General features: G+C 39.4%; 1 long non-coding RNA gene across 2 annotated transcripts; it reads right to left on the reverse strand.

Annotated features, from left to right (window-relative positions):
- Positions 1-2,477: 2,477 nt before the first annotated feature.
- Positions 2,478-3,349, reverse strand: LOC117494468. Of its 2 annotated transcripts, XR_004557075.1 has the most exons (3): positions 3,161-3,349; positions 2,924-3,078; positions 2,478-2,573 (listed from the first exon to the last, which is right to left on the reverse strand). It is a non-coding gene; the product is annotated as an uncharacterized LOC117494468 (long non-coding RNA). The 2 variants fall into 2 exon arrangements; XR_004557074.1 differs by lacking the exon at positions 2,478-2,573 and having other exon boundaries at positions 2,841-3,078.
- Between the last annotated feature and the right edge of the window lie 4,775 nt (positions 3,350-8,124).

The following is an 8,124-nucleotide window of genomic DNA, read 5'->3' on the forward strand; positions in this document are numbered from 1 at the left end:
CAGAGTAACATTAAGTACAGTCCGCGGCACTGTGAGTGCAGACGTCGATGTGTCCCATTATCATTCATCGCATATCACATCATAATGTATCATATATTTCCTTATTTGAGTCAGCTTCTTGAGCCGTATCTGGCCGTGCAACACTCACAGTGTCACATACTGTATGCAGAAGTATTATTTTAAGCAACACATTAAGTTGATGAAACACTCGAGTCAAATTCTCCTAATTAAAGTCAGATCCACTCGTGTCTTGGACGGGGCAGTGATTTCATAAACCTGTTAATGTACGCATTCAAACACTTTTTCTTTTACCAGCTGTATTCATCTTGCAGGTGCAGCTATGTGGCTTTTATCCTGGATAAAGTGTTTAAGGATGTTTAAAGTTTAACTTCTTCATATTTGACTAATATTAAAGTTGACTTTTCATTCAGGAAGTATGACGCTGCGCTGTCAGTACGCTTGTCCGTGTTTGAGATTGGTCGAATGCTCCAAATACCACCCCTTTCATGTGAACGCGCACCTAACTAGATAGGACACGGCTGGCTTGAGCGATCCACTTGATAACCAGCGTCGTAGTACAGTTTAGCCAGAGCGCGTATGTTTTGGATTGGGCCAACCGGCTAACTCAAACATATCCAGGTTAGGTTGAACCAGCTTCGTAGTACAGGCCTCAGATATCATCGATCTGTAAGCTACGCTACGCTAATGAGACACGCCGTTTTTTGCAACGTTATATGTAAAAGCTTTTATGTGTTTACTTGTGAGCACACATGAATTTAAATGGGTGTGTGTGTGCACGACTGTTAGGATCTATGGGGGAGGGGGGAGACACACCACGAGTAAAACCGAGCTAAAGCACCGTTGGTTTGTTGTTGTTGTTGTTGTTGACGGGGCCTTACCTCCAGCAACAGGCTAATTAGTGGCTAGCACTCATTACAGTCATGGCGCGTTTCCACTACAGCGCGGAGCACGGTTTGAGAGGGCTGTGACGTCAGCGGCCCGTCTTTGGTTGCGTTTCCACTTGGCCTAGTACCGGCCGGCGGGTCCTAATTCACAGTTTTTCTGGCCTCATAAAATCGTGGGTCTAGGGCCAGAGACAACGAGGCTGAGTCGGGCTGAGTATGCTAAACTAGAGAGAGCATCGCTGGCAAGGGGGCTACAACTACAACAAGATGGACATATTTGACCGTGATTTAATTGTAATACACGTTTCAAAATGATGCCGAAGTAACAACATACTGATACCGGTTAGTAAAAACCATGAATTAATGCTTTGTCAAGTCTATAGACAGACGGCAGGCGAAAAACCTTTTAAAATGCGTGTGTTCTAAATGGAGATTGGCTAAGCTAACGCAGTATATGCTCCGACCGTCCACACTCACAACGGCCTATACAGACATAAATAAAGCAGCGACTGTATTCACCATGACACAGGCAGTCTGTGGTTTGTACTTGTTTAACTTTTGTCTAGTTTCTGAACATATATGAGGAGCTGTGAGCTCTGAGTGCTAACAGCTAACGGCTGTGTTGTTTTTCTGGGGTTCTCTGAAGATCACGTCACGGCTCCGCCTACACTGCGTTACTATAGATACTACCCCAGTTCCTAAACTGTAATGGAAATGCGCCATAAAGTGAGCCAGTCCTAACGAGGCCCAGCCATACCGAGCGGGGCCGAGCGAGGCCGTGTAGTGGAAACGCGCCATCAGTCTACTGAGCTCAGCCCCTCTCCAACACATCATCTGTATCCTGTCAGAAACACAGCATGCACGTTACGGTTCCAAACTAACTCAGATTGGAAAATGCTAAGCAAAGAGCTTTGCTAAATAGACAGTTTTAGCCCCCATCTTTTGGGATTTCAGACTATAATTATCCAAATAGTATTTTCTCATCCTGAATACTAAATTGAGATTATTTTGTTCTAACTATGTTTTCTTCTTTACAGGCCAGCACCTCACATGCTACCAGCAGATTATCTGTGATGATAGATTCTGCATGTCAGACTGACCCCACATTCCGTAAGTGTTTAAAATATTTATTATACAACTATTTACAACCAAAGAGTAGACTTTCATATAAATTCGGACGCAAGCACATGAAAAATAAATCTATACATCTATTGAAGTGCCAGTAATATTCACATTTTTAAAATTAAGTATGTATTCCACAACAAATTATAAAATAAAAAAAATAGAAACAACTTTCAGTGTTTTACATGCATATAAAAATCTAAACCAAATATTTGTTTTGCTTTTTTTAACATTGCACAGGCTATGTGGCCAACTTGATGGACCTCATCTTCGACCAAGTCTTTGTGGACCCTGCACCATTCACACAGGAGCTTCTGAAGATACCCATCCCAGAGGACCTGTGTTCCCAGTATGAGAGACCTGACAGGGAGGAGGTCATCGCCGGTTCAATTTGACTGTCTGAACCCAACATAGTTGTTTTGCGGATCAGGAAACTCCATGTGAATCCTGAGGACAACGCAGGCCGGAATGACTACTCTGATCTTGCGTCCAAGGAAGCCCCAGCACCAGCTCACAAAGCTTCTGTAGGCTAGATACCTGTGACGCCTGAAATAATTGCAAATAATATTTAGTGAAAAGCCTATTTAATTTATGTAAAATACCGTTGATTTTGAATAAAGTTCCGACAGTTTATATCACATGTGTCATGATTATTCATGTTTGGATGGGTAAAGTATATGCTGCTTTCAAAAGCATAAGGTTGTGTGTGTGGACTTTTTTTGTCGTACACATGGGTGTGTTATGCCATTGCTGTGTAGTATATCATAATAGTAACGCCATGTACAATGACAGAATGAAATGAAAGATTGCATAAAACCATATACATCAGTATTTATTTTCATGAACAATATTAGCAGACGTTTTACAATTTCAGTCAAAACAAACAAACCACTCACTGCTGTATTTGCCTCATCTGTAGTCTCCCATGTTCAGCTCTGTATATATTGAAAGCATTCTGCAGGGAGAACACATTTAGGCACACAGGCTCCAAACCAGGATGGTCCACGATACAAGGCACAGAGAGCTCAAGTTCCTGCATCCGTCTTGACACCTAATGTGATAAACATATTGAATGACATGTGAAAAATGTATTCTCTAAACAGAGAACTTAGTGAAGCTATCAAAAATGTTACCTGTGGTACAGTATCTCCATGCAGCACACATTCTCTGGTTCAGATGGCATTGCAGCGCAATTTGCACATGTACACCTGTAGAAAGAAGTCAATAACTGAGCTTTTAAAAACACATATGAAAATACACACATTGCTGACAACTGAGGTGTTTAAGCATCTGGAGTTATACTTGTTATGACCCTAAGTTATTGAACTTTCCAACGGTAACAGTTGTTGCACGATGTTGGAAGAAAAGGACTGTATATTATTAATAAACGCAATGAGGCCATTGTATATATATGCTGAAAAGATGAATGTCTCCCTATGTAAATATATATATATGTACCGCTGTTTTTGCGTTACAAACTCTATGTTACAAACTGTACACATTGCATTCTTGCTAATTAGCCAAAATATGAACGGAAACGGAATAATTAGCAAGCATCGTAACAAATAGGGACAACAGCTTGTCAACTAACCATTCAGAAACGTCCTGCTGCAACCGAGATGTTTGCACCTCCACCGAAACCTCCCCTTCTTCAGGGTCAGATTCAGGATCAAATTCGTAATATGCTTGAACACATGCATTGCTCTGAGATAACATGTTTATTCTCCACTCGTAATCACAGCAAGCATGGTAACATGACACTCGTGCCGGGGCCGGCATGGTAACATGACACGCGTGCCGGGGCCGTGTCACGCCCCCCTCTCCTGCAGGGGGGCGTGGTCAGCTGCAGCTCACAGAATCAGACCGTAGACAGCAAACAGCACATAGAGCGAAATGAGGCATGGCTAAAATGCATGATCGGTTTGGTATTTTGAAAACATAAACGTATAAATATACCTTATATAGCTATGGCCCTACAATATATTATTCAAATATAGCATGATAGGTCCACTTTAACTAATCTATCTAAACAGTCAGAGAGTCCTTTACCTCACTGAGCTGACGTTATCTGACAGGAGAGGACTTTCCTTTCACTTAGTTGTAGAAACAGCTTCTAATATCCGTTAGCGCAGCAACAACAATCTTGCTCTCTCTCTCTCTCGCTCGCTCACTCGTGCGTTCGTGCCACACAAACGGAGCCGAGCTTGAATGAAACACCCAGAAGTAGGCTACTTGTACTGTACTGTAGCATATCATTTTCGAATCAATCATTTTTCAAATTATGAATTTCACATATATAAAAAAAACATACATTTCTTGGGGTTGCTTAGCAGTTGCTAGGACAATTGTTGGTGTTGCTGTAGCAACTGCAAACTACCGCCTGGCGCCGCCCCTAGATAGATAGATAGATAGATAGATCGGACGGACGGACGGACGGATAGATAGATGGATAGATAGACAGACGGATACATAGACAGACAGACAGACAGACAGACAGACAGACAGACAGACAGACAGACAGACAGACAGACAGACAGACAGACAGACAGACAGACAGACAGACAGACAGACAGATAGATAGATAGATAGATAGATAGATACTTCATTCATCCCAAATTGTGAAATGTGTGGAAACAAGTATAAACATAATAACATTAAATACAAATGAAAGCAATAGACAGGAATATATGCATATACAGTAAAAAGGACACAATGAATATTATAACATTTAATTTAGCCTTACTATGAAGGCTAACCAAAATACGGTGCTTTTCTATAGATTACCCCACCACTGCACTGGTAAGGTAAAACTAGGCCGATTAATAAGATGTGAAGTGCTTTTTAACTTTGACCCGCTTGACTGAATACACAAAAAACAATGAAGAAATAGTTATCTCTGTACTGCTTTGCTGCCAGCTGCTCCCCCCGGGCGTAGTGGCGTAGCCTGTACTTCAACATCAATGCATACGAATGTGCTCGATATATGCTGTATTGAACCAATAAACTAACACAAACTAACTGTATCACTACTGTATAACATGATGATGATGGTGATAAAGAATGCATCTAACGTTCCGCTGTTCATTATAATACAAAAACATCATGCTCTTACTTTGAAAACCATGCGGAAATGTCGTCATCAGCCGGCCATCACGTGTTTTCCAAAAATAACCGAGTGACACGAGTAGATTTTAGCCGAGACCGGCGGAAAGTTTGTCTCAAAACTCCGTGTGTGTAAAAAGATGATCCACAAGCAGAGATTTGAGATCCACAAGCAGAGATTTGAGATCCACAAGCAGAAATGTGAGATCCACAAGCGCATTTTTGGTCAACAAATACAAAATGGATTCACAAATGCCTGATCGAAAGTTGTAAATGTTAAAGAGATATTCAAAGATCTTTTTTTTATTTGTAAAAATATTTTGCGTATTTGCAGATCCGTTTTACATTTGCAAATTTATTTGTGAGTTTGCAAATCTTTTAAATGCATTTGTGGATGGTGTTTTACATTTACAAATCACATATTCACACACAAATAATTTTTATGTTCACACAAATAATTATGAGACATATCTACTGTAAGCCCATAGTGGGCCTATTATATTTTTCTCAAATGTGCTACTTAAAGGTAAGGTAGATAATTGGATGGCCTACCTGCCTGTCAGCCTTCCATCTGTGCACAAACGTATCTCGTGCCCTCATTGGTCATGTGTGCGTTCGTGTGTGTTGGAGGAGGGGCTCTGTAAGGAAGTCTGAAGGAAGGGGCAGATTTTTTTCAGTTGTGTACTTTCAAATTCTAGCGCACTCGAGCTGGTTTCTCCATTCTTACCTACCCTACCTTTAAGTGTATTAGCAGCAGGTTTCCTCAACAACCTCACAAATAAACAGACTGATTACATCAGTAAAAAATATAGTGTAAATAAATTAGTAGACACACAATAGATAGATAGATAGATAGAGAGAGATAGACAGATAGATAGTTATAGATAGATAGAGAGAGAGCAGAGAGATTTGTACCTAAACAAAAAACAAGTCTAACACCAAGCGTTTAAATCAGCACTGTTAGCAATATTTTATACTTCATGCTATCTGCACAAACAATATCATATGAAAAGCTGAGAGTCCACAGATTCTATTGGTATAAATTTCATCCCTGTGCGATCAAAACTCACTGTCCTACATGATAAATAAAAGAACAATGTACCTTGAAAATCAATAGCGAGTACATTTGACCCGTTGGCGGTTTTAGGTATACAGCGACCTCTGGCGGTTCTAGTGTTAAAGAAGAAGAATGAAACAGAAGGTGCAATTCAGCATGGATTTATAGAGAAACAGCACTGCAGCCATAGGCAGGAGCCTGAACCGAGCAGTCTACAAACTGAGACGGTCTGGTCTATGGAGGTATTGCATTTTTGGGATAATACTTGCATACAAATCTATAAATGCCTTCAGGTTTCTAAAATATATAATATGTGGTAAATTCAACAGTGGATCCAGCAAAGATTCACATTTTTGCATGATTTTAGTTATTGATTTTTTGCTGTCACTTAAGTATACTTTTAATAAATTAAAGTCAAGCTTACTGTGTTGGTAGCTAGTTAGTGCTCTTACCTGTGTGCCTCCTCTGCAACCAGACTGTATTAAAACTCTTAAGTACTAGTTATATCTACTTTAAACAATTCAAAAGACAAAATCCACTACATTTATTGATATACCAATCTTTATTTTTGGGGCCTCTTCTTTTAAATTAAACTTTGAGACGTGAGATAAAACTGAGCCACTTCATATTTATTTTTGTCTAAAGCATTTATTACACACATTTTCCCCTCTCATATTCACAGTGTGGATCAATTGAGACAGCGTGGAGTCCAGAGAACTGCAGAGACTTTGGGAGAAACCTCGGTGTGACGATGACCTGTCTGTGGGTTTGGCCGGAGAAGACTGAGGTAGAGAGGTCTTTCTCTGGGAGGAGGACCAGGCCTATGAAGAAACCACCTAACTGCATCTGTGAGCCCATACTGGGCACAGCTGTCACAAACAAATGATGGTCCTGTTTGACTACACACTATTCAGTGTGCAGATCTTTGTGTTCACAATAAAAGTGTAGTTTCTTAGTGAATGTCCTGTATTGGTCTTTAATCTCATATCAGATTATGAATGAACAGTCTGCAGTTAATCAACATTAAAATATATGTTATTATTAAAATAATATTCAACTGTTATCAGAACTTAGTGTAAATGTAGTATCATGCTGTTTGGTTTTCCCACGTCTTTTACAGACAATATGTAGAGACAAATGGTAGCTATTCTCACAATGTAAAATAATAATTGCCTTAAATACATTGAAATGTGAAAGCTGACAAAAAAATCATGTTGCTTAGTAAAATCGAAATGTAAATCTTTACAAGGAAGGAACACTCAACTTCCCTGATGTCAGTATTTAGTCATGTTTAATGGAATGTATATCAGTGTATTATAGTTGTTACTTTATCTATTTAAACCAGAACGTTTCTCGATTCTTTGTACAGTATGAAAGGTCTTTGTACCTTTCACTCCATGCTGAAGTTCACTGCTTCTAGGAATTTAGGTCTGTCTCTCGTGTTCAGCATCCTCTGGTCTGTCTGCATCACCTGGAAACTTTAAACAAACAGATATATATATGTAAAGTAACATGTGTTGGTCACAGACTTTTTTACATGCAAAGGTCATGTGATAATCTTTTTGTTATCCTTATAAAAAGTGCTGGATATCACAGCCCTTACTGTATCTTATCAGTTGGATTGTGTATTATTGTCTAGTTGGGGTCCTTTTTATTTTACTGTTATTTTGGAATCGTTTTTCATGAGACAGTCAAATTAAATATTTGTCCTATGCCATATTCACATTCATTTGTAACACACACGTACAAGACAAACATATTTAACAAATGTAATGCAATGAATAAGCTTAATTGTCACAGAAGCACACGTCATATCTAATATTTAAACAAATAATTTCCTTGTCCCTAAAGCATTGACTACACTATTTTTCTTCCTTCAATGCAGGCATTAAGTTACATGTTCACGTTCTGCTGCCACAATAAGTCGGTTTCTCCAGT

Source organism: Trematomus bernacchii, unplaced genomic scaffold (genome assembly GCF_902827165.1).
Source record: "Trematomus bernacchii unplaced genomic scaffold, fTreBer1.1, whole genome shotgun sequence".
NCBI lineage: Eukaryota > Metazoa > Chordata > Actinopteri > Perciformes > Nototheniidae > Trematomus > Trematomus bernacchii.